The sequence below is a fragment of the Lissotriton helveticus genome, chromosome 4_1 (assembly GCF_964261635.1).
Source record: "Lissotriton helveticus chromosome 4_1, aLisHel1.1, whole genome shotgun sequence".
In the NCBI taxonomy this organism is placed as follows: Eukaryota; Metazoa; Chordata; class Amphibia; order Caudata; family Salamandridae; genus Lissotriton; species Lissotriton helveticus.
Genome location: NC_136063.1, coordinates 462,777,255 through 462,802,238, shown reverse-complemented (window position 1 = coordinate 462,802,238; position 24,984 = coordinate 462,777,255).

Below are 24,984 nucleotides of genomic sequence, written 5' to 3'. Positions count from 1 at the left end.
TCCATAGGGAACATTTGTAATCACATGTTGGGGATGTTTACTACTGGCATGTAATATACTGTTTCCGGCCGTGGGTTTCCGGAATAGCGATGTTGTCACCATATTGTTGTTAATGGTTATATGAACGTCTAAAAAATCTGCCTGCACTGTGCTAACATTGGAGGTGAAGAAAAGATTTTCCTGGTTCATATTCAGAGCATCAACAAATTTAAAGGCGCTTTGTTCATCCCCCTCCCATATGCAGAACACGTCATCTATAAATCGTTTCCAGTATTTAACATGTTCAAATCCTGGTGTTTCAATGAGACCATGCCCCTCCCACCAGCCCACGTGTAAACACGCGTAGCTGGGGGAGAAGCATGATCCCATTGCCACACCCCGGACTTGTTTCCAAACTTCTCTAGCAAACATGAAAAAAATGTTATGCAGGCACCAGTGTATTAATTCACATAACATCTTGTTATGGCTGTAATATTCACATGATCTTAATCCTAAATACTGTCTGATCGCTTCCAAACCCTTTGAGTGGTCTATCGAGGTATATAAAGACTCGATGTCAAGAGTCATCAGACACCAATTGTCCTGCCACTGGATCGAGTCCAATTTATTCATATATTATCTACTTGCGATAGCCAGTAGGTATATATAGTTAGGATTGTTTTCCATAGGGGAATCGCAACATTCTAATGGGAATAACTTTGGCGCCGGTTGAGGAATCTTCCTGAAATTTTCTTTAACTTTGCCTCGTGGCGCTCTGCTCCTTCCCTGAAAGTTTGGGGGGGATTCGTCAAGCGGGGGCCGAGATAAAAGGGGGGTCCCAAAACGTGTTTTCCCCATGTTAATTTCCATAGGGCGGTTGGACTCACTTTTAGCCCGAACGGCTGAATGGTTTTCCACCAAACTTGGCAAAATTGTAGGGACTGGTAGCCCGGTGTGCCTTTGCTATGTCTCAAGATATGTACTCCAGTGGTTTTTATGAAAATTAACTTTGAAAAAATATATATTGGGCTACATTGGGCTATATATATGTTAGAGCCCAAATGTAGCCCAATGTAGCCCAAAGATGGCCACCAGAGACAAAAAAAACAAATGTAGCCCAAATATCAGCCAGATGTAGCCCAACTATAGCCCAATGACAGAATGTCCCAGAGTGTTCTAAAGAACAACTAGAGCGCTAACAGTCTTACTTATGACAAAAGTAGGGCACACATGAAGTCATCTTGATTGGAATAATGTGTTAACACTTAAAACATTTAATTTGCAAAGGAACAAAATGAGGGGGTTGATTTTGCCATAGAAATTATGATTAGTGCTGAAGAAAGAAACATTAGGGCACATTTTGAGTGACTTCTCAAATCCTCTTATATTTCATTAAAAAAATTCTGATATGCAGTCTCCCAAGATGGCCACCAGAGACAAAAGAGCCCAAATGTAGCCCAAATATCAGCCAGATGTAGCCCAACTATAGCCCAATGACAGAATGTCCCAGAGTGTTCTAAAGAACAACTAGAACGCTAACAGTCTTACTTATGACAAAAGTATGGCACACCTGAAGTCATCTTGATTGGAATAAAGTGGTAACACTTAATACATTTAATTTGAAAAGGAACAAAATGAGGGGTTTCATTTTGCCATAGAAATTTTATATATATATATATTCACTGCAAAAAACCATAGGTTACACACCAGTTATAGTTAGGAATTAGCATTTAAAAAACCTTTGAAATTCACTGAAAAAACCATAGGTTTTAGGCCTTATATAGTTAGGAATCAGCATTAAAAAAACCTTTGAAATTCACTGAAAAAACCATAGGTTTCAGGCCTTATATAGTTAGGAATTAGCATTTAAAAAAACCTTTGAAATTCACTCAAAAAAACATAGGTTTCAGGAGTTATATAGTTAGGAATTAGTTTTTAAAAAAACCTTTGAAATTCACTCAAAAAACTATAAGTTTTAGTGGTGTTATAGTTAGCTGGACATTTTACTCATACAAAACCAATGAAATTGCTCCTATATAGTTAGTTGTACTAACTATATTTCGCGCACCCGCAATCCACTGCTGATGATGTCACATATTAGATCATTCATGACATGGTCAGCGCTGTTTTAATTCACGAACCCCATTAGGCATCTACTTCCTGCTTTCACGATGACCGTCCTACTCGAAGTCACCACAGGTCCGCTGCTGCAGAGGGACGTCTTTCGCAACCGGTATAGCCGCTAACATCCCAACAAAAAAGGTTACCCTAATGGAAGCTCCACCAAGTAGGTATTGAATGCACTGTTATTTAATGGGATACAACAGAGTCAACAACAAAGCGCATTTTTTAAAAGTCACTGGCATGCTCTGCCAGACGCGTTTCAGGTTTCCCTTTCCTCAGTGGCAGGGTTGCAGAGAAACATCCAGGCAAAGGTGCTGCTAATTAGTAGGGCAAGGACCTCCTCAGTGGCCGTCGCCGTTCCTACGGCATGCTGGTCCTTGTAGTAGCACTATGTATTACTCCTGTGAGTCAGGGCCGGACTGGCTACCGGGCAGTTTGCAATGCTGCTGAGCTGGGGGTTAATTTTGTTGATGGAGACCTGCGTGTACTAAACAAAATTTGTTTTGTTTTCATTATTTCGAAGTACACGCAGGTCTCCATGTACGAAATCAGCCCCCACTGCAGTGAAATCTTCCAGCAGCTCGGCAGCATTCCAAACTGCCCGGTAGCCAGTCCGGCCCTGCTGTGATTTTCGCCCAGAGTTCGTCAAAATTAAAAATAATCAATCCCAGGTGGGTAAAAACCACAACTTTGTTGCACCGCTGTTTGAATTCACGAACCCCATTAGTCATCTACTTCCTGCTTTCACGATAACCATCATACTCGAAGTCACCACAGGTCCGCTGCTGCAGAGGGGCGTCTTATATATATATTATATAACGTGTCTATTAGACGTTGAGGAAAACTTGTGTCTATATGTGTAATGTTCTATCTTCACACATGTCCTTGGTTTTTTTGCCTCTGTGTGTGTGCCCTATTCAAAGCCAGTCTAATTGAAGTTGTCAAAGTCAATTTAATGTATTGTTTCATACAGCAGCATCTGCCATTTCTAGCTGCTGCATCTCAAAACATTTCAGTTCTTACTGGACCATTAACACATTGAAAAGGCATTTTAAAAATCTAAGATTTCCTTAAATCTAAACGTATCCGTTCAATATTAACAAATAAAACTAAAAGTTGACTGGTGGAAATTGCTGCTATATTGCAAATCCAATACTCTACCCTAAACCAAAGGACGTACTTACAAAATACTCTTTATCTATGTCTATTCAAAAAAGAATCAATAGAGCCACATAAAAGACGGTATTCTTTCAGAATAATTTGAATAATAAAATAGCTTCCTAGGGAGAAAAAACTTGAAACTGCATTTTAAAAGTATTCCATTAAAAATCATTTTTTTTCTACCCAATTTGGATCAAATCGCTGGAGTGTAGTAAAGTTAAAAGCATCAGAACTGATTTATATTACGTAGCTACTCCTACCTCCTTCTTTACAATTTCTGGAAATAAAACAATAGCACCCTTTATCAGTCATGAGATCTCCCAAACCAGAGCGCAGCCAGAGGTGAAAACCCTGCTCAGCTGCTCTATGCAGATTGGACAAGCAGCAGGGCCGGACTGGGAACCCAAAGCAGCCCTGGCAAATGTAATCAGACCAGCCTCCTATACGGTGCATAGCCAGTGAGCACAGTGAACATGCCTGACCACTAGGAGGGGGTTTGAAGGGGGGTTTCTCCCCCGCCAAGAAAAGTTGGGAACAAATTGCAAAAATGGTGCATTATACAACACATTTTTCACAGTATATTCATTTTTAAAGCATAGTAAATGATAATCGTACATGCACAAGGAAACAGCAATCTTTATTTGACCTCTTCAATGATTCCCTATCACCCTCCCACAGTACCTTGCATCTCTCCAAAACCCCTCTCTCACATGTATTTCATTTGGTTTATAGCACCTCTCATACAAGTGCAGGGTATCGGAGCATTTTAGAGACAGAATCCTGCATGTGTAAACCAGTCGATAGAAAATGTTACATAAGACAAAAAAGACTGCAAGTTGTGTTACTACATCCATACTGACAGGCACTTTTGTTTTAGGGTGCTTGGGATGGGAAAGGACAAACTCAGGATTCAGACTGTAACATAGTAGTTAGGGTTGACTTTACTTCTTAGAGTGTATTTCAACCCAAACAAACCATTTTTAACAAAATTAGGATGATGAAAGACTGGACAAAGAAAACATACCTTTCTAACCTAAATTATTATTATACCTTATGAACTGCACAGTAACAAAATGATCTCTGTGACAAAAGCAGTAACACACAGAACAATACATGTAAACTACTGTTTCGTGATCTACTTAGTACACGCTCTTTGCATCAGTCATATTAACACTCAGCAGACATATTAACCATTTGTGTTACATTAGATCAGGGGTACTCATAGTACGGCCCGCGGGCCGCTGGCGGCCCGCCCGGCCTTAATTGGCGGCCCGCGGACCCTGTTGCCGTGCATTTCCTGACCTACATGGATACAATTTTAAGTTAAACAGGGAAGATGGCCGCAGGCGCATACGTTGTGAATACGTATTGAATTCGTATTCACAACGTTTTCTCCTGCGGCCATCTTCACTGCTTATACTTGACTTTGATTGGACTGAGCCCCGGTGCCCCGTGACGTCACCCCCGGCACCCGGCGCGAAGCGCACGCCCTTTAAAAGTCAGCTGTAACTAGCGCTGTTACAGCTGACTTTTAAAGGACCTGTTAAGGAGCTTCCTGTGTGTGTCCGTGGTGACGACCCTGCAGCAGCCCCTGGGACTCTTCATCGCCTTGCAGCAGCCATCGCGTTCCTTGCAGCAGCAGGCCAGTAGAATCTTCACTGAAGTGTTGAAAATGGCAATGTATGTGTACATAAGCGGCGTTCATTTGTGTTCACTGTACCCCTTGTTGTAAGCAGAACGAATAATTACGAAACACTGACTGTGTTATCCCGCCAGCATAAGACCCATGCACATATGTACACGACAGCTATTTTAGGCACCATGGCCTCTCTGACCGTTTGCTAAACCCCCGACACCCCTCCCCGCGCGCACTGCTCATGCAACGGCCACAAGACCCTCTCCCTCTGCGTGACCCTGCTCTAGAAGTAGCACTCCTGCTTGACCCACACACCCCCATTTCCTCCCAGGAACACCCTTCCCCTCAGCTGACAACCCCCCCCCCCCGGCTGCACTTGACCTCTCGACCCGGTCCCAAGTCCTAAGACCAAGCCTCGTGGATGTACATCCCCCTTTTTCCCTGCCCAGCATAACAAAACCGTGATACACCAACCGAAGTGTCCGACCTTATCACCTGACCAACCTTTGACCTGATCATCCCCTCCTGCCCTCGTGCCCTGTAGGAATGTCCAGCTGAGAGGTCACAATCTCTTGTTACATTCAGGAGGGGAGGATGACATCTGAGCGACTGGTATGGGAATAGGCCTGAAGCTGGGATTCCAAGCATGCCTTTTCCCACTTCAAAGCGTCTTTATTGTAATAAGGAATGTTTGTGCATCATAAACATGTGTATAAAAGACGAAGCCTCAGAGAACTTGTTAGAGCACCTCCTGAAGACACTATGCGAGTGTCCGAAATGACAGGCTCTCCTCATGAGAAATAAAACTCTATTCTTGTCTTCCTGCTTCCAGCGCCCGTCTCTTTATTTGGTAATTGTTCAAGATGGGAACTAAGAGGCGTCCTGCGCCAGCAGCCTGGGCATCAGGTGTGTTATGGGCTGACTTTTCCTCAATTGGCGCCCCAACGCGGGGTCCATCAGCGACATAAGGTCCGGTAAGAGAGGTCCAGACGATGGGGTGAACATCTAAACGATTGGAGTATACCTGCCTTGAGAGGGCCCTCGTCCGGCTGCCGATTGAATGAACTTCACCGATTCTGAACGGACCTCTCTCAAGTGACCTACTGTCCTGACTGGAATCCCACAGGAATGCTGCGGTAAAAACATGGAGAAAGAGAACGATGGAGCGCTGGAGAAAGGAAGGCGAAGAATTGCCCACATGGTCCGGTCCGGGTAAGGTTAAGTAGGACGTCTTTACGTCCGATTGGTAGGATGGCTTTATCCATCTGATTGATTGATTGATTGATTGTTTTGAAATCAGTATTTAAAATACTGGTATTGTTCATTGATTGGTTCATTTAGCCTCGGTTGCTACTTGAAGTATTGGTTCTCTTGGAGACTTTCTCTGTTTGCAAACAGCGACGAATAGGAACGTTCCTCTCTCTTTGCAAATAGTGAAGGATAGGTAATGCGGACTTTTGTCCCCCGTTGTAATCCGTCATGCCTATTTTTCTCCCCACTGATTGATTGGTTGCTCTGTTGCTCTTTGAGACATTCGCTGTCTACAAATGGGGAATAATAGGAATATTCTGTCTCCCTTTGCAGATAGTGAAGGGTAGGTAATGCAGACTTTTGTCCCCGTTGTAATCCGTCATGCCTATCTTTCTCCCCATTGATTGTTTGTTATCGGTTTTTATCGATTATTGCTCTTTGAGATATTCCCTGTCTACAAACGGGGAAGAATAGGAATATTCTGCCTCCCTTTGCGGATAGTGAAGGATAGGTAATGCAGACTTTTGTCCCCGTTGTAATCCGTCATGCCTGTTTTTCTCTCCACTGATTGATTGATTGTCTGAACATTTATTGTTCAAGGAATAGTTCTTTTGAGGCATTCTCTGTTTGCAAATAACGTGGAATAGAAATGTTCTGTCTAGTCTTTGCAAGGAAGGGTAGGTAATGCGGACCTTTGTCCCCCGTTGTAATCTGTCATGCCTATCTACTCCCCACTGATTGGTAAACCAGTTCCACCCGGACCATTTATTGGAGGTAGGTCATCTGGTTCGGCCAGGAGGGTACCCCTAATACAAAAGGACAAATATAAAAATGCGGATTAGCCGCTGTATCGTGCTAGCAAATAAAAGAGAAAAATATATATATAAAAATCGTTAGGGAAAAGAAAAGGAATAGAGTGAAATCAGTAGGCCGCTGATGAGATCTCTTTTCAACCTCGCTGAAATGGAAACATAGGGAACAACCCCTCAGGAAATATGAAACTGGTGAGGAAAGCCGAACTTAACGCTATGACTTCGAGACAGCTTGGCTCCACCACCCACCCCACCCAATTAACGACAAAACTTAGGCGAATAATAGAAAAATATATAACACTCTAGCGAAGTAACAGGTGAACATGTTTTATTTTTTAACAAACAAAAAAAAACATTTAAGCAACTATTTACATGACAAACTGCTGCAACGACAAACGAAACCCACAATGCATTTCGCCGTCTGCCTGATGCCGTTCCAGCCCTTCCTTCCCCAAAGTAGCAATGTTGGGCTACTTTGGGCTACTTTCTAGTAGTTTTTGGGCGTTTTAAAGTCTACAAAAACCGTCAGGGGCGGTGGGGTGGAAGGACCACTACGCGAATAGCCCGAAGGCGGCGCCACACGCCAAGGCCTGTCCCCCGGATGAACCAAGGGACGCGTTCCTGGGGCCAGGGCGAAGAAGCGTCCGGCCGCCATCCGCTGTAGGCCCGGCCCGAAACGTGCCAGGCATTCCCACTTTTTCAATAATGGCTGCGACAACACTGGGGGGGGATGTCTTGCACATGCCTCCGACCCCCCCCCCCCCGTCCTCATCGCCTGGTCCGGCCATAACAAATGTCAAGCAAGACGCCGTGGGGTGCACCGGGAGGGAGAGGCGGCGCGAACGAGCCTCTCCCACCTCCCCAGGTGAAGGCTCCCCAGCTGCACCCCCAACGCTCCTCGCACCCGGCAAAGGGTTCGTCCACTCTTACGGTACAGCGACGCTCCACGCACCCGGCAAAGGGTTCGTCCACTGTGGCGATGCTGCGACGCCTCGCCCGACAGGTTGGAGCCCGTCTGCTCATTTGACCCCGCGATTGCCGGTAGCTGCCGAACTCTCAAAATGGCGGTCGACCTTGCAAGAGCGGGCCCAGCATGAAGGTATGGCCCGGTTGCTTGTTGATTCCACCATCATAAAAGTTCTCCTCGACCTTGAAGATTCTATAGGAGCCGCGGGAGTCCCCGACCCCCGCAGATACCCCCGATGGGCAATGACTGCCATAACTGCCCGCGGAACGATGAAAATGTAGCCGCGGGACGTCGGCGCTCCCATGCTGACGCCAGCCTCAATTTGAATGACTAAAATCCTGCAGACTACAGTTCGGATCAGTTCCGGTGAAAACGCAGTATGACCCGGTAGAAAAATGTTGCTTCCCTCCCCCCTTTTGACTGATGGTTCATACTGCCGATCCCTTTCTGTTGCCCTTTAACGGAACTTTTTGGACTGCCGAAAGAGGTTCTGGGCCAACCACGAGTTGGTGGAGGTTTTGACTATGCCTGGATCTGCCTGGCCGCACCCAAAATGGCGCTGGTACAAATGAAACTTTCAACTCCTTGTTGTACCCCGATTGCTCAGCTTTGGTGTCATGAAATATGCATACAGTTTTTTTAAAAAAAAACAATGAATTGATATGGGATGGGTACTGATTATGTGTTCGGACAATGAATTGAAGTGAGATGGGTGCTGGTTGAACATTCGGACAATGAATTGTTTTAAAGTTTGGCGCATCATGACTATTGAAAGTTCGAATTTCAACACTTATGATACTCGCTCACACTGAAGTTTCGTTATGATTTTATTGCACTTGTCGCACTTTTTTCAATGACCACCGACTCCATTAGGTTTTGCACTAATAAGTACCCCCACATGTACAGTTTTGGCCGGCCCACAGGGTTGTAGGCCCATATTTATGCACCGACATTTTTATTGGAGAAAAACGTACGTAGTTGTCACGTGTGAATTGGTAAGTCTCGAATAACTGACCACTGTTTCCGATATAACTGAATTACAGGTGAAATGGCTCAGCTCGATTAGTTAAGGGTTAAACAGTATAGTACGCAGAAATATTGCAAATATGAATGGTCCAGGTTTTTGTTGTATGTACTTTGCACATTTTTGTACAGCCTAAAGCAACCGCTAAAAGACCCTGGAATTCAGTCTATACTTTATATGCTACCTGTATCAGGAAAATTGTGCTAAAATGCCCCTAAGTCGCCCCGAAGGAGTGCCACCTGGCCTCCCTACATACGGTCCGTAATACCACACTTGGGTGACCTATGCTATCCACCGGCTTCCGATAATCATCTCTCCCACACTAAAAGGTTCATCTGGGCTTAAATGCCGAGTTGGCAAGAACTGCGTTCCGTGGAGATAGACCGAGTATGTAGTAAGTAAAAGCCTTTTCGGGTTTATGCGCGCTGATGTGTTTTTAAATGCTGCCCCCGCCCCCTTCTTTTTCCCTCTTTCTGCAGGTCACTTTGGAACATCGATTAAAAATACGAAAAAGAAAATGGTGATCTAAAGGACGAAGAGACGGGAAAAAGGCGTTCGATTATGGTGCCTACGCACCCCGAATAATACACCCAAAAATAATGTGCACTCATGATTAAGCACTCTACACTTAACTAAATAGGGAAAGGTTTAAAGAATATTCTGAGGTAAGGTTTAAACTCTAGTACCCTCCGTTTGGAGGACTAGGAATGTTGTCAGTGTTTAGAAATTACTACATCCTTTCCACACCCTCATGAACCGGAAACTCAGAGCTGCCCTATTGTTCTCCCAACTGACACCCACTGTTGCCTCCGCCTGGAAACGCATTTAGCCCGACCAGGTTAGTTCTTGACCGGTTGCCAAAGGCGTAAGTGTGTAAAACAACAAAGACCAGTAAAGGCAGCCGACAATAAAAGGAAAGAAAAGGGTAAAAAGAGCTTAGGATGCTAAGGATACGCAGCATACAGGAAGAGATCATTATGGCCAATAACGGTTATATGTCTTGTCTTGGATTTTTTTTTATATAATACATGTATTGTCTCCCTCACCTGAGTATGTGTGTACGTAATGTATGGAGCTACGTGATCCCTCTGCCTGTGTTTCCGTATTACTTAACCCCTGTTGTTCTGTGTTGTGCGCGCACTGAATGATCCATTATTGTACACGTCTCTCTCTCTCTCCCTCTCTCTCTTTCTCTCTCCATGTCATACGTGTACCGAATGGACCATTTAGAGTGCGGTCTCTCTCTCTCTCTCTCTCTCTTCTCTCTCTCTCTCTCTCTCTCTCTCTCTCTCTCTCTCTCTCTCTCTCTCTCTCCAAAAAGCCCCCTGTTCCCTCTTTCCTTGTATGGTGACGTTGTGCCCCCCCGGCACAAAACTTAATTGGGTCTCCTCGAACACAAAGGTGTTCGGCAAAATTGACAGGAACTAAAAACGATTGTGACTTGCCATATTACTACCTCTCCTTTCTGCAAAACGATAGAACCCGAGTTGGTAATGAAGGAAAGGACAGGTAAGACGACGGATGTCCCCTAATCTGGCCTTTTATAGGGGGACTATAACGTCAATGGCCTTCTGTTTTCCAGTTCGCTAGAAATGCAATTCCCAATGCACCGATCGCTTCACCCCTCTGCACTTAAGTGCGGATGTCCAAAGCGCCCCCGCTTCTCCCGATTGACCCCAGCTCCCTGTCCAAAGCGTCCCCGTTTCCCCCGATTAACCCCAGCTTCATGTCAGCTACCCTCGAAGCGTAATTGATGACCTTGATTAACGGTCGCTCCCCAAGAAAAGCATGTTTAACATCTGCCCCCTCCCCCTTCTTCATGACGATAACACCCCCTGTTTACAAGAGTTAGCCGACCCCGAAGGGAAATGTAAGATTGTCGATACTTGGGTTAAAGGGAAGGGCGAGTCTCTACATAAGGACTCAATTTTGAGTTTGATATAATACACTGTGTATAAAGGTCCAATTTCTCTCCACATACGTCACGAATGAACGCCAAACAGGTTTATGAATTCAATGGTAATGCCCTCCTACATACTCCATAAGTGATGACTTCTGACTGTGACCGATGAACTTATCTCCCACCTTCATAGGATTCGGGACGGAATTGAGATGTATAAATGTCTTCTCCTGCCAGTTTTTCTAAAACTTATTTTTTACCCATTCAAAGATACAATCACCGGAGGAGAGGAGCTGGACGTGACGCACAGCCTGGCCACAGATCATAAAGCACGTGTGACCGCGACCAAAGGTGGAGCCACCGAGCAACGAGACGCGGGACGAGGCACCACTCTCAAACTCGGCAGATGAAGGAATAAAGGGCCGCCTTGAAGCCCTCGATTTGCTGACCCACTCGTGCCTGAAGTCCCCGTCCCTTTTTTGAGCCCGACTGATGGGCCTGCCTGCTCGTCATCTTTTGCTCCTTTTGGTCCCTTGATGTGCTCAAAGATCTGATCCCACTCCGCCCTCTCTTCCCTTGATTATTCAACAACATCACACTTTTCGCATAACTTTTGACTATAGAATGAGGTTTTGCCACGGAAAAAGAAAGACACGCAGGTGCCCAGCATGAGGCACCCCTAAGAAAATCAGTTAAGAAACAGGACTGTGATCTAACAGCAGAGGACTGATCGCACCCTGCAACGTGTAAGGATGAATCCGAGCTGGACCTATAGCTCAACCGCCGGTGCTCAACAGCGCCAACAAAAGAAGACGGACTCTGTTAAAAAAAGACATTGTGACGAAAACCCCCCTTCCTGAACTTTCTACTCACCCCCTTGACCAAATTGCTTGTATCAACTTGAACTCCTCCCTCAGCCGTTTTGTATTGCTTTCTAAAATGTTTCATCGATCACTCATGCATTTAGTTTTCCAAAAGTCTCTTATAGCACTGACAAGACCCGAAGGTATCAGAGCTCTTTCTACTGTATTTTGATGTCAGCGGAGAGAAAATCAGAACATGATTCTATAATGTGTCTGAACGTTTTTCTTGATTAACCCCGACTAAAGTATAATATTGATCTCTAGACTTGTATGAAGAACCCAACAAATGTAAATTAACATGTATTGCATTCTGCCTATCGTATCGACTATATAGAATTGAACTTGCTTATGTAAAAAAGCGGCGACTGTTGAAAATGGCAATGTATGTGTACATAAGCGGCGTTCATTTGTGTTCACTGTACCCCTTGTTGTAAGCAGAACGAATAATTACGAAACACTGACTGTGTTATCCCGCCAGCATAAGACCCATGCACATATGTACACGACAGCTATTTTAGGCACCATGGCATCTCTGACCGTTTGCTAAACCCCCGACACCCCTCCCCGCGCGCACTGCTCATGCAACGGCCACAAGACCCTCTCCCTCTGCGTGACCCTGCTCTAGAAGTAGCACTCCTGCTTGACCCACACCCCCCCATTTCCTCCCAGGAACACCCTTCCCCTCAGCTGACAACCCCCCCCCCCCGGCTGCACTTGACCTCTCGACCCGGTCCCAAGTCCTAAGACCAAGCCTCGTGGATGTACATCCCCCTTTTTCCCTGCCCAGCATAACAAAACCGTGATACACCAACCGAAGTGTCCGACCTTATCACCTGACCAACCTTTGACCTGATCATCCCCTCCTGCCCTCGTGCCCTGTAGGAATGTCCAGCTGAGAGGTCACAATCTCTTGTTACATTCAGGAGGGGAGGATGACATCTGAGCGACTGGTATGGGAATAGGCCTGAAGCTGGGATTCCAAGCATGCCTTTTCCCACTTCAAAGCGTCTTTATTGTAATAAGGAATGTTTGTGCATCATCAACATGTGTATAAAAGACGAAGCCTCAGAGAACTTGTTAGAGCACCTCCTGAAGACACTATGCGAGTGTCCGAAATGACAGGCTCTCCTCATGAGAAATAAAACTCTATTCTTGTCTTCCTGCTTCCAGCGCCCGTCTCTTTATTTGGTAATTGTTCAAGATGGGAACTAAGAGGCGTCCTGCGCCAGCAGCCTGGGCATCAGGTGTGTTATGGGCTGACTTTTCCTCAGAAGTCCTCGCTGCCCCCAGCCACGGAGAATTTTCAATGCAGCCGTAAAGTCTTCAGCCTCGATAGGTAAGTGAAGGAGTGTGTTGTCGGGGGCAGGGGGCGGGGGGGGGCACTCCTCAGCTTTATGTCTTTGTGTCTTTTTTTTATTGATGCCTTTTTTCTATTGCGCGGACTTTAACCGGAGGTGTCAGAAGGAGTGTGTTGTGTCAGAGCGCTTCACAATAGGAACGGAACTTAAACATGAGATCAATTACATGTGAACACATTAGAAAAGCAAACGTTACAGTACAAGAGGCAAAAGTGACAATCGTGAGCAAACCAAACACAAGAGGTAGCAAACGATGCATTACAGGAGGAAAAAGTGATAAGTGTGCAGGTTACACAAGCGTACAAATAGAGGTATAATACTGCAATAAATGGAGGACACTCAAACACGAGAACAAACGTTACGTGGGCACTGGTGACACTTGTGCAAGTATCGAAAACAAACAAAATGTGAGAGGTAGCAAACCGTGTGTTACAAGAGCAAAGTGGCGTGTGCATGTTAGTGGGGCTCTGGGGGAGACGTTCCTTTCGGAAGCATCCTTTGTCCTGTGACCTGCAGATTAGCTACTGAGGGTGGGAGTGGGCTACACCTGAGCTCGGGGGACTGAAAGCAAACGTGCTTAATTTGTGCCGGCACAGCAATGATGCACGCTGAACAGGGGTCCGAGAAACAAATAGTGAGTGGGAGACAAGGGGGGGAGAGAAGAGATAAGGGGAGAGGGGATGGAAAGCGAGGGGAGGTGACTGGGGAGGGATGGAAAGAGAGGTGAGTGAACGGAATGGAAGTGAAGATGTGGCAGTGAAATGAAGATGTGGCAGTGAAATGAAGATGGGGCAGTGAAATGAAGATGGGGCAGGGACTCCAAAGTGTCAGGATCTCAGTAGAAACTATATGAAACTTTTCCTCTAGTTCCGAATGTGAACTAGACTAAACACTGCATGAAGTATTTTAAAATTCAGAGCTTCCATGGCAAATACCAACTGAAGTGTTAAGGGGGCTTGAGGGGAGCCAAGAAAAAACAATGTGCAGAAAAAATAGTTGTTATGGAACTGGAGGAAAAATTAGCAGTACTGTCGGAAAACGGTTAGGCTATTAGTTGCTTATTGAAACATGTCCATTGGTGAGAGCAAATGTGTATCCCAGAGCGTGCAGAAGGTTCCTAAAGGAGAAATCACAGTAATATGAAGGGAGATGTTTTCTCCTAGCATTGGTTGCTGAAATAACTTTAATGCACAGAAAGGTTTCTTATAAACAAGGCAAATGGGTGTTGTCAGTTTAGGACCAAATTAAGGGGCAAGGTTAATTATGTAGTAATCAAAAGAGAATGTACTCTATTGTGCTTTTAAAGCAACCAATGTGCCACATTCTGTTTCATTGTTCTCCAGCAGACATTACATTTTAACATGCACCTGTTGGTGCAAAACACATCCTAATGCTTTAGGAAAACAGTCGTTTCTAACTCCTTTATTTCCTACTTGAGGCAAAAAACAGAGTATTAGGAATACTGACTCACTGCTCACATTCTCACCCTTTTAACTGAATGAATATAGCTCTCAGCTGGTGAATTTGCTCTTTATGGCCACACCTGCACTGCCCATTGGCCCAATCTTTCTGGTTATTCCTGCCCTCTGATTCTCCTCCTGCTCTACTAACCCCCACCTGAAACCTGCACCCTCCCTTCGCCCATCCCCTCTCTACAGACCTGACCATTGTATCTGAGCCTTTCAGATTCCTTTAGTTTTGCAGGTGCTTCACACCAAATAGCACTGTCCAGATTAGCTCCTTCCGTATGTTTTCTACTCTGTATCCTTGTACTGTGTGCATGCCGGGTCTGGTGGTGCAGTGGACTAATGCGCCCGCTGCAGGGGCCTGTGTTCTACCTCATTCTCAAAGGTTCAAATCCTGGCGGGTCGTGCCTTTCATCCATCTGAGGTAGATAAAATGAGTTGGGTAGCAATAAACATCTGTTATTCAGCGCCAAGATACCTATGGATGGACTTGTGCTTGTATATACGTGTGTGTGCGTGCCATTTATTTCAAATCCCTATCAGCCCTCGAAGCATCTTTTTTGGGGCAAGCACCAGAAGAATTCTGGAAAATTGTGCCCCTTGAAAAGTTTCCTCTTCTTTTAACAGTGGCCCAGAAGGTACTTTGTATGTTTGGGTCAACATATGCTTGCGAATGTTCATTTTCCACAATGGGACTGTTGAAGAGCAAACTTAGAAATAAACTTACAAACATACATCTGGAGCAGCTCTTAAGGCTTGCCGTTTCCAACTTGTTACCAGATTACAGAAAACTAATTGGTGACATGAAATGTGAAATAAGTTTGTAGTGTTTGTCTTTAACATATCTATTTTTGGGGCTCTGAAGCCTGTGCTGCACTGGGCATGTGCTGAATATCCGGTTGCTGCAAATTGCCATGCAATCCCACTTAAGATTGCTCTTGTCTGCTAATAAAAAAATACTATAAACATGTGCTGCATGTAGTTACATCTGATTTGGAAATACAGCACTGTCTAGTAATGTTTTGAAACGGCAGTGGTCTTTTTTTACCCCCCTCTGGCCCCGCCCCCAAATGACCCCGCCCCCAAATGACCCCGCCCCCACCGGTGCGGCCCTCGACCACAAACCACACTGTAAATTCGGCCCCCGAGAGAAAGTTTGTGAGTACCCATGCATTAGATGAATCCAAACTGCCACTAATCAAAACTCCGACCTCTCTCCAGCAGGTACATTAATAGCCAGAATTATTTGTCTTGTCACTTTTATTGTTGCCTTAAAAACGGTCGAATATACAAGGAACTCTGCAGTGCTGTTAAAACTGCTGCACTGCTACAAAACTGGCCCCCAGTAACAAAAGCGCCTCCCCACCCTTCCAGCCTCCGGAGAAAGGCCTGACTTGGGCAGCAGTCTGATCTCCCATGGAGTATAAATTATTGCGTTATTTCATACAAAGCACATCTGTAATCCATATTTATTTCACATTAATACTTGTAGAGGCTTGGCTGGCCTAATTGTCAGCGCCAGATAATATTTGATAACAGGTGAACAGTTAAATCAATCCAAAGCGCCCTGTGAGGTGGTTGGGGGGGGGGATGCGGTGTCGTATCTTCCCTTCTGAAGATAGATGTTTCGTCATGCCAGAGCACATTAGAATACACAGACTCGAGACTCTTTCCGAGCCCATAAATGAGAGACAAGTTAAACGAGAGACAGCGGTTTAATTGTCTCCTAAAACAGAGACTATTGTCCACTTCCTTTCCTGCAGCTCGTGGCGCAAGCTGTCGGGTACACCAGGCCTGCGCCTAATGTTTTCATTCCACCGATGCCTTTGCGTTTTCGCACGATCCCTTTATGCGCGCTGTTGGACTTGGCCCGTCTGGCAGGTCCACCCCCGAAGTTTTGTGCTTATTATATGTGTCCGGGGGATGGTGATTCCCCTCCTGAGTGTGTGTGTGGTGAGAGAGACCTGCCTCCCATAGGAATGCATGGGGGATGTATGTGGCTCTGGCAGTTCCCGATGCGTGGGGCGTGCCGGGCCGTGTTTGGTATGTGTGCGCTCGTGAGGTTGAATGCTACAAGATGACATATGTGGCATGCGTGTGGCTAGAAGGGAAGGGCCCCTTCTAGACCTTGGTGTGTGTATGCAGTAGGTGTGCTGGCGCGTGATTGGCTGAAGCCGGCTGGGCCTTCCCCCACCAGGCTGGCCCCACCCCCCGGGGGTGCGTCCAGTGTCCCTGGCCTGGCCAGCACCAAGAAATTCCTTATAACCAGTTCCAGCTGGTTCTCTCCCTGCCTGCCCCTTTTGGAGACAAAGGGAGCTCCTGTATAAAAGGAGGGTGGGCCCTTTTCTCTCTCTCTTCTTCTTCCTGCTTCTCCTGACTGGAACCCTGCCAGGGGCTGCTGCTGCGTGGGCTCAGGGTTGGCTGGCCTCCCTGGGCCCTGCCCAGCCCCTGGACTCTTTGCTGGACTCTGCTGCTTGCCTTCCCCCTCTACCGCTCTGGGAGCGCTCTATTTTCCCCCTATAGCGCTGGGAGCGCTGTATCTATTCTGTAGCGCTTGGGGAGCGCTGGATTCATCGAGCCGGTGCCACCCGGCGGTTGCCCTACTCCACGGAGGTGCCAGACGCCCAGCGAGTGCCTACCTCGCCTATCCCCTTGCTTGGCATATTTACGAGGGAGCCTACTCCTCGCTACCTCCCCGAGTTCACCGCTGCAGCCCGGAGTCGGCTGTGGAGGCGCTGCACCCGCCTCCCCTTCCAGGGCCGCGCTGCCATTGGCGGCCCCGGAGAAGGTATTGCCACACTGCCATTGGTCCTGGCCGCCGGGACTCCTCCCGCGTCATTGCTGGGCCGCGCGGGGATTGGCCCGACCTTGGGGGCGTCCCCACGCGCACCCGGAAGCCCAGGGAACCCGGCCGCCTCGTGAGGGGACCGCACGAAGCAGAAGTAGGACAGGTAGTGGCGGGAGCCTACTCCGCGTGCCTGTATTGTCCCCCAATGCCGCCGAGCCGCCGAGCCCCCGGAGAGCGAGGAGAGTCCAGCATAGAACCGGTGAGTGCGGCCGGAGGGGAGGCGGGGCGTCGGAGCACATTGTCGGTGCTCGCCCCTCCCCTCCAGCGCGAGCGCACGTGGGCCTGGAGGCCCGCGGCCCCCCAGTGATAGCGGGTCCCCCGAGGGGGGGATACCACCGGCCCACAGTTCTTGCCCTGAGCCCCGCGAGGCTCCGTCACGGCCCCGGAGGCCCTCAGTGATGCCGGGTCCCCCGAGGGGGGGCCCCGCCTGCCCACAGTTCTTGCCCCGAGCCCCGAGGAGGCTCCAACGTGTCCCTGATCCTACCTGGGCCCCGAGAGGCCTCACCACGTGTCCCCGACCCTGCCTGGGCCCCGAGAGGCCCCACCACGTGTCCCTGGCCCTGCCTGGGCCCCGAGAGGCCCCACCATGTTTCCCTGAGCCTCGAGAGGCTCCACCATCGCCCTCCTGTCCCCCTGAGCCTGCAAGGCTCCGCCCAAGTCCCTCAGCGGCCCAGCACTTCGTGGGCCGCTGCCACGTTTAGGTTTGCCCGGGCCCTTCCAGGCCCCTTTGGACACCGAGACTCTAAGGCGCCCCTGCCCCAGGATGGTCATCTGGCCTAGGGGGTGCTACGGACTAATATGCATGTGATGCTGAGGATTACTATGTGTTGCCCTGCTGATTTATTATGTGTGGCCCTGCTGATGGGGGCCTCTGTTGTGTTATGTACCTTGTCCCTTCCAGCCTGAGTACCCAATGTCTCATGTATGTGATCCCTGGTCAGAGTGAGTCTACTGCTAGTTCTAGGAAGCTCCCAGGAGATATGTGTTCTAATGCCAGTTCCATCAGATGCGTACCACTGGCAGTGGTCCCGTGGCCCTGCCCTGTACCTTTTCCCTGGTAACCCCTGCCGTGCCTTGAACCCCTTGTAAAGTGTATGTTCCTATGTGTCCTGTCGAATACAAAGACTATTTTCATATATACTTCGTGTGGAGTTCCTTTTGTGGGAGGCCTGGGATGTGGCTGTTGGTGGGTGCGTGCGTAAATGCTTCACACATGTCCTCCGAGATAGGCCTGACTGCCCGCGCCGCGTTACCTAGAGGGCGAGCAGGGGTCGACTTTATATAGGAGTGGCGGTCTCTGACTGGCTGTGGCGCAAGCCCTGGCCGGCCGGGGGCTCCATTTCCTACACTGGCGGCTAGCGGTGGGATCCGGACTGGTGTTTGCGCAAGTACCACAACGATAACTGGCCTCCCTACAAAAACTCTGTATTGTAACTGGTCGCAGAGAAAGGAGATTATTGTTTTTAGGAGGTTACTTAAATGTCCGTTCTGTGAAAAATGTGTTCTGGTTAGGTGACCCTAGCCCGGGAGGGTAGATCAACCCCCTAGTGCGATGTGTTTTCTGGATTCACCAGAAGGGTGGGATCCAGTGGTGGCAGCGTAATTGTGTTCAATGTGTATGGTCCCTGTTCCTTCCCTGGAGTAATGATACCTGCACCACATGGGGTCAGGTCAGGTTGCTAAAAATGCCTGCCCTATGGAAATGTTTAATGATCAATGGAAATGTCTGTTCTGTGGAAAAAGTGTCTGTGTACCCTGTTAGTTAGTTGCCCCTAGCTTGGGAGGGTAAATCATCTCCCTAGTGCAATATGGTTTCTGGATTCCCCAGAAGGGTGGGATCCAGTGGTGTCTGCGTAGCTGTGTTCAAATGTGTATGGTCCTTGTCCCGCCCCTAGAATAATGGTACCTGTACCACCAGGGTCAGGTTGAGGAATCTGGGCGGTAGAAAACTGTCTTACCAGTCTAAGGGACGAGGTGTGGATGAATGTTGAGGTGTGCTGAGTAATGGGGTGTAAGTTCCCTGGGAGGGGGAGCTTGCTGAATCAACGATAATAACGTCCTTCCTTACCCCGCTGAATGTGTTGGATGCATCAAGTCCCCTTACCCCGCTGGTTGTGTTTTAGGCGTCAGGTGTCGCCCTGGCGGAATTTATGTTGAGTTGTACTGAGACCTGCTGGCGCTGCCGCGGCTCATCGTGTTGTGTTCTAGGTGTCAGGTGTCGCCCTGGCTGAATTTAGGTTGCGTTGTACTGAGACCTGCTGGCGCTGCCGCGGCTCATCTTGTTGTGTTCTAGGTGTCAGGTGTCGCCCTGGCTGAATTTAGGTTGCGTTGTACTGAGACCTGCTGGCGCTGCCGCGGCTCATCTTGTTGTGTTCGTGTACTGAGACCTGCTGGCGCTGCCGCGGCTCATCGTGTTGTGTTCTAGGTGTCAGGTGTCGCCCTGGCTGAATTTAGGTTGCGTTGTACTGAGACCTGCTGGCGCTGCCGCGGCTCATCTTGTTGTGTTCGTTGTACTGAGACCTGCTGGCGCTGCCGCGGCTCATCGTGTTGTGTTCTAGGTGTCAGGTGTCGCCCTGGCTGAATTTAGGTTGCGTTGTACTGAGACCTGCTGGCGCTGCCGCGGCTCATCTTGTTGTGTTCATTGTACTGAGACCTGCTGGCGCTGCCGCGGCTCATCTTGTGGTGTTCTAGGTGTCAGGTGTCGCCCTGGCTGAATTTATGTTAAGTTGTATCCCGGACAAGGAAGACCTGCTGGCTCGGCCGCGGCTTGCCTTGGGGAGAGCTGAACGCTTAGTTCCCAGGTGGAAGACCAGTGGAGGGAGGAAGTTACAAGACTGGTAGGAAGGTGTGTTCTGAGGGTGTTTCTCCTGGGAGAACGCGGAACCTCAGAAGTAGAGGTAGGGTGGGGCATTCTTGCCCGTGACCTCTGGTAAACCTGAGGGTGCGGACCCTAGGTGGAAGGAACCGTGGTAGTCGTGGCTACACTGAGAAAGGGAGTGGAGAATGGCTGTTGGGGGCCAGGGGTACCGCCCCCCACTTCGGATTAGCAGGGACCAGTGGTATCTGGATGGCTTAGGGCCTGGTCCTAGTCATGGGCAACTAAGGAGTACCAGGTGGGTAGCCTGGTTGGACCTATGTCTTCATTTTTTATTTTTTTTGGTTGTTTTTTTGTTTTAACTTTTATTATTTTTAATATGGATATGTTTATTGGTCCGGCACTGCGGGCCGCGTCCACGTCCTACCGCCCTGCAGCAGGGAAGTCCATCCCGGTAGTGATTGGTCTCCCCTGCGTTTGGGCTGGGGGGGGCATGTGTTGGACTTGGCCCGTCTGGCAGGTCCACCCCCGAAGTTTTGTGCTTATTATATGTGTCCGGGGGATGGTGATTCCCCTCCTGAGTGTGTGTGTGGTGAGAGAGACCTGCCTCCCATAGGAATGCATGGGGGATGTATGTGGCTCTGGCAGTTCCCGATGCGTGGGGCGTGCCGGGCCGTGTTTGGTATGTGTGCGCTCGTGAGGTTGAATGCTACAAGATGACATATGTGGCATGCGTGTGGCTAGAAGGGAAGGGCCCCTTCTAGACCTTGGTGTGTGTATGCAGTAGGTGTGCTGGCGCGTGATTGGCTGAAGCCGGCTGGGCCTTCCCCCACCAGGCTGGCCCCACCCCCCGGGGGTGCGTCCAGTGTCCCTGGCCTGGCCAGCACCAAGAAATTCCTTATAACCAGTTCCAGCTGGTTCTCTCCCTGCCTGCCCCTTTTGGAGACAAAGGGAGCTCCTGTATAAAAGGAGGGTGGGCCCTTTTCTCTCTCTCTTCTTCTTCCTGCTTCTCCTGACTGGAACCCTGCCAGGGGCTGCTGCTGCGTGGGCTCAGGGTTGGCTGGCCTCCCTGGGCCCTGCCCAGCCCCTGGACTCTTTGCTGGACTCTGCTGCTTGCCTTCCCCCTCTACCGCTCTGGGAGCGCTCTATTTTCCCCCTATAGCGCTGGGAGCGCTGTATCTATTCTCTAGCGCTTGGGGAGCGCTGGATTCATCGAGCCGGTGCCACCCGGCGGTTGCCCTACTCCACGGAGGTGCCAGACGCCCAGCGAGTGCCTACCTCGCCTATCCCCTTGCTTGGCATATTTACGAGGGAGCCTACTCCTCGCTACCTCCCCGAGTTCACCGCTGCAGCCCGGAGTCGGCTGTGGAGGCGCTGCACCCGCCTCCCCTTCCAGGGCCGCGCTGCCATTGGCGGCCCCGGAGAAGGTATTGCCACACTGCCATTGGTCCTGGCCGCCGGGACTCCTCCCGCGTCATTGCTGGGCCGCGCGGGGATTGGCCCGACCTTGGGGGCGTCCCCACGCGCACCCGGAAGCCCAGGGAACCCGGCCGCCTCGTGAGGGGACCGCACGAAGCAGAAGTAGGACAGGTAGTGGCGGGAGCCTACTCCGCGTGCCTGTATTGTCCCCCAATGCCGCCGAGCCCCCGGAGAGCGAGGAGAGTCCAGCATAGAACCGGTGAGTGCGGCCGGAGGGGAGGCGGGGCGTCGGAGCACATTGTCGGTGCTCGCCCCTCCCCTCCAGCGCGAGCGCACGTGGGCCTGGAGGCCCGCGGCCCCCCAGTGATAGCGGGTCCCCCGAGGGGGGGATACCACCGGCCCACAGTTCTTGCCCTGAGCCCCGCGAGGCTCCGTCACGGCCCCGGAGGCCCTCAGTGATGCTGGGTCCCCCGAGGGGGGGCCCCGCCTGCCCACAGTTCTTGCCCCGAGCCCCGAGGAGGCTCCAACGTGTCCCTGATCCTACCTGGGCCCCGAGAGGCCTCACCACGTGTCCCCGACCCTGCCTGGGCCCCGAGAGGCCCCACCACGTGTCCCTGGCCCTGCCTGGGCCCCGAGAGGCCCCACCATGTTTCCCTGAGCCTCGAGAGGCTCCACCATCGCCCTCCTGTCCCCCTGAGCCTGCAAGGCTCCGCCCAAGTCCCTCAGCGGCCCAGCACTTCGTGGGCCGCTGCCACGTTTAGGTTTGCCCGGGCCCTTCCAGGCCCCTTTGGACACCGAGACTCTAAGGCGCCCCTGCCCCAGGATGGTCATCTGGCCTAGGGGGTGCTACGGACTAATATGCATGTGATGCTGAGGATTACTATGTGTTGCCCTGCTGATTTATTATGTGTGGCCCTGCTGATGGGGGCCTCTGTTGTGTTATGTACCTTGTCCCTTCCAGCCTGAGTACCCAATGTCTCATGTATGTGATCCCTGGTCAGAGTGAGTCTACTGCTAGTTCTAGGAAGCTCCCAGGAGATATGTGTTCTAATGCCAGTTCCATCAGATGCGTACCACTGGCAGTGGTCCCGTGGCCCTGCCCTGTACCTTTTCCCTGGTAACCCCTGCCGTGCCTTGAACCCCTTGTAAAGTGTATGTTCCTATGTGTCCTGTCGAATACAAAGACTATTTTCATATATACTTCGTGTGGAGTTCCTTTTGTGGGAGGCCTGGGATGTGGCTGTTGGTGGGTGCGTGCGTAAATGCTTCACACATGTCCTCCGAGATAGGCCTGACTGCCCGCGCCGCGTTACCTAGAGGGCGAGCAGGGGTCGACTTTATATAGGAGTGGCGGTCTCTGACTGGCTGTGGCGCAAGCCCTGGCCGGCCGGGGGCTCCATTTCCTACACGCGCGTAATGGTGAATGCACAGCGAAGTCTTCCAGACAGTGAGACTGTGACGTCGGTTCATTGTGTGGTGAGCCAGCGCATACCGTCTGCATCTTAAGAAGGCCTGGTGCCCACCGCCGAGCCATTTACAGGAGACAGCGGATCGCGGCAACAGCAGGTGACTGCATTAGGAGGAAGCGCTGGCAGAACCCTACTACTGAAAAAGAAAAACATTCATAAATTAAGATGCGCGAGGGCCTCGTCGCTGGAGGATTCGCGGAGCGCACTCGGTACAGGGCGCAGGTGAAGCGTTTTGAAGGGGTGCGATGAGTTGCATTCCAATTAGCTAGCCTTTTCAAGCAGTCTGTTAGACATTGGGGTATATTATCAAGGGGTTTATCTCCGCTTTTTTGGCTTTAAAAGCCAAGAAAGCGGAGATAAAATTATCTCCCTATTACCAAGCTGTCGCTAACACCAGTTAGTGACAGCTAATAGGAGATAGCGACCATCTTGGGCCCCGCTTTGCATGTCAGTGATATTTATCACTAATGACATGCAAAGTGGGCGTGCCAAGATGTTAGCGACTGGAAACAGTCGCTAACATCGCTATCTCCTATTACCAACTTTTGGAGATATTCGCGCTAAGCGCGAATATCTCCAAAAGCTAACACCTGCCCTGAGCAGTTCTTCACCATGTTATCCAATGGGAGGTGGATAACATGGCTAAGAGCATTTGCTCGATAATGCATGAATATCGCTGACTTTTCAGCGATATTCATGCATTGCGGGAGTTTTTTATCGCATTTGCGATAAACCTTGCTAATAGCAAGGTTTATCTGCGATAAAAATCGCCGATGTGCGGCGATAATTTTTGTCTCTAAACAAGTTAGAGACAAAAATTATCGCTAGTTGTTGGTAATATACCCCAATTGTTCTTTACTCATCGTGCTGCCTACAACACCCCCTACTACCACCTACAGAGCAGGAAGATTCCGAGCACCATCATACACTGCTGGAATCACGATAAACATTTCATTTTATCCCACCCACATCATATTTGTTTCCCTGACTTTTATCTGCACTGGAATGTAGGCCAGTACCAGGCATCGATGGCATGCTTATTAATTTGCTTCAATTGCCAGTCTCTGCCTTGGAAAGGTCAAGCAAACTAGTTAGAACTACTTATTACTGCTGAAGAAGTAATTTGTCTTGCCATACAACAGCAGCAAGCAGTTATTTTGCAGCTGCACGAACTGAGTACACACAGAATGTCCAGGACCAAAGCATTAAGCAAAATAAATCCTTCGAGAACGATAAAATATGTCAGTGGGCCCTGTTTGTACGTTTTCTGGTCTATAGCCATAGACTTAAACAACAAAGACATATCTATGCGAGATAAAAACACACCATCTTAAAATACTACTTACAGAAGAGTCAAATAAATTTCACCCTTGTACACTATTTGGACAGAAAAGTCCCTGCATGGTGAATGACGTGCAAACCTATCCTGAGAGCCCCAGCAGCACTGATATCTGGATCTCTGGTACTGATTTTTGGAATGGGTGAACATGAACAATGGGTGTGCGCCATGATCTAGACCTGTCTCAAGGTAGTATGGTCTGCTTACAGGGGTGTAGGAGCCACTGCATTTCTGGGGGAGGAGACGAAGGACAGCCTTGGGGACTTTCATTGACCCTATAGAAAACAGCTGCATAGTTCTGAAGTGAAATAGCAAGAAAGGAGGGAATGTCCTCACAGTCTGTAATTATGCTTTATTGTTGGTAGCATTCTGGAACGTAATTAAAAAATATGTGAACAATCTTGAACCTTCCATCTTCATGCACCAAGCAAAAACAGGGTGGGGGAGAAAAAGGGAAGAAAAAACTAAATCTTCATAGTGGCATTCATAAACCTTGAAATGCAACTGAGCTAATCAGAAACCATTCTTTTTCCTGCTGGCAATTATAATAAAA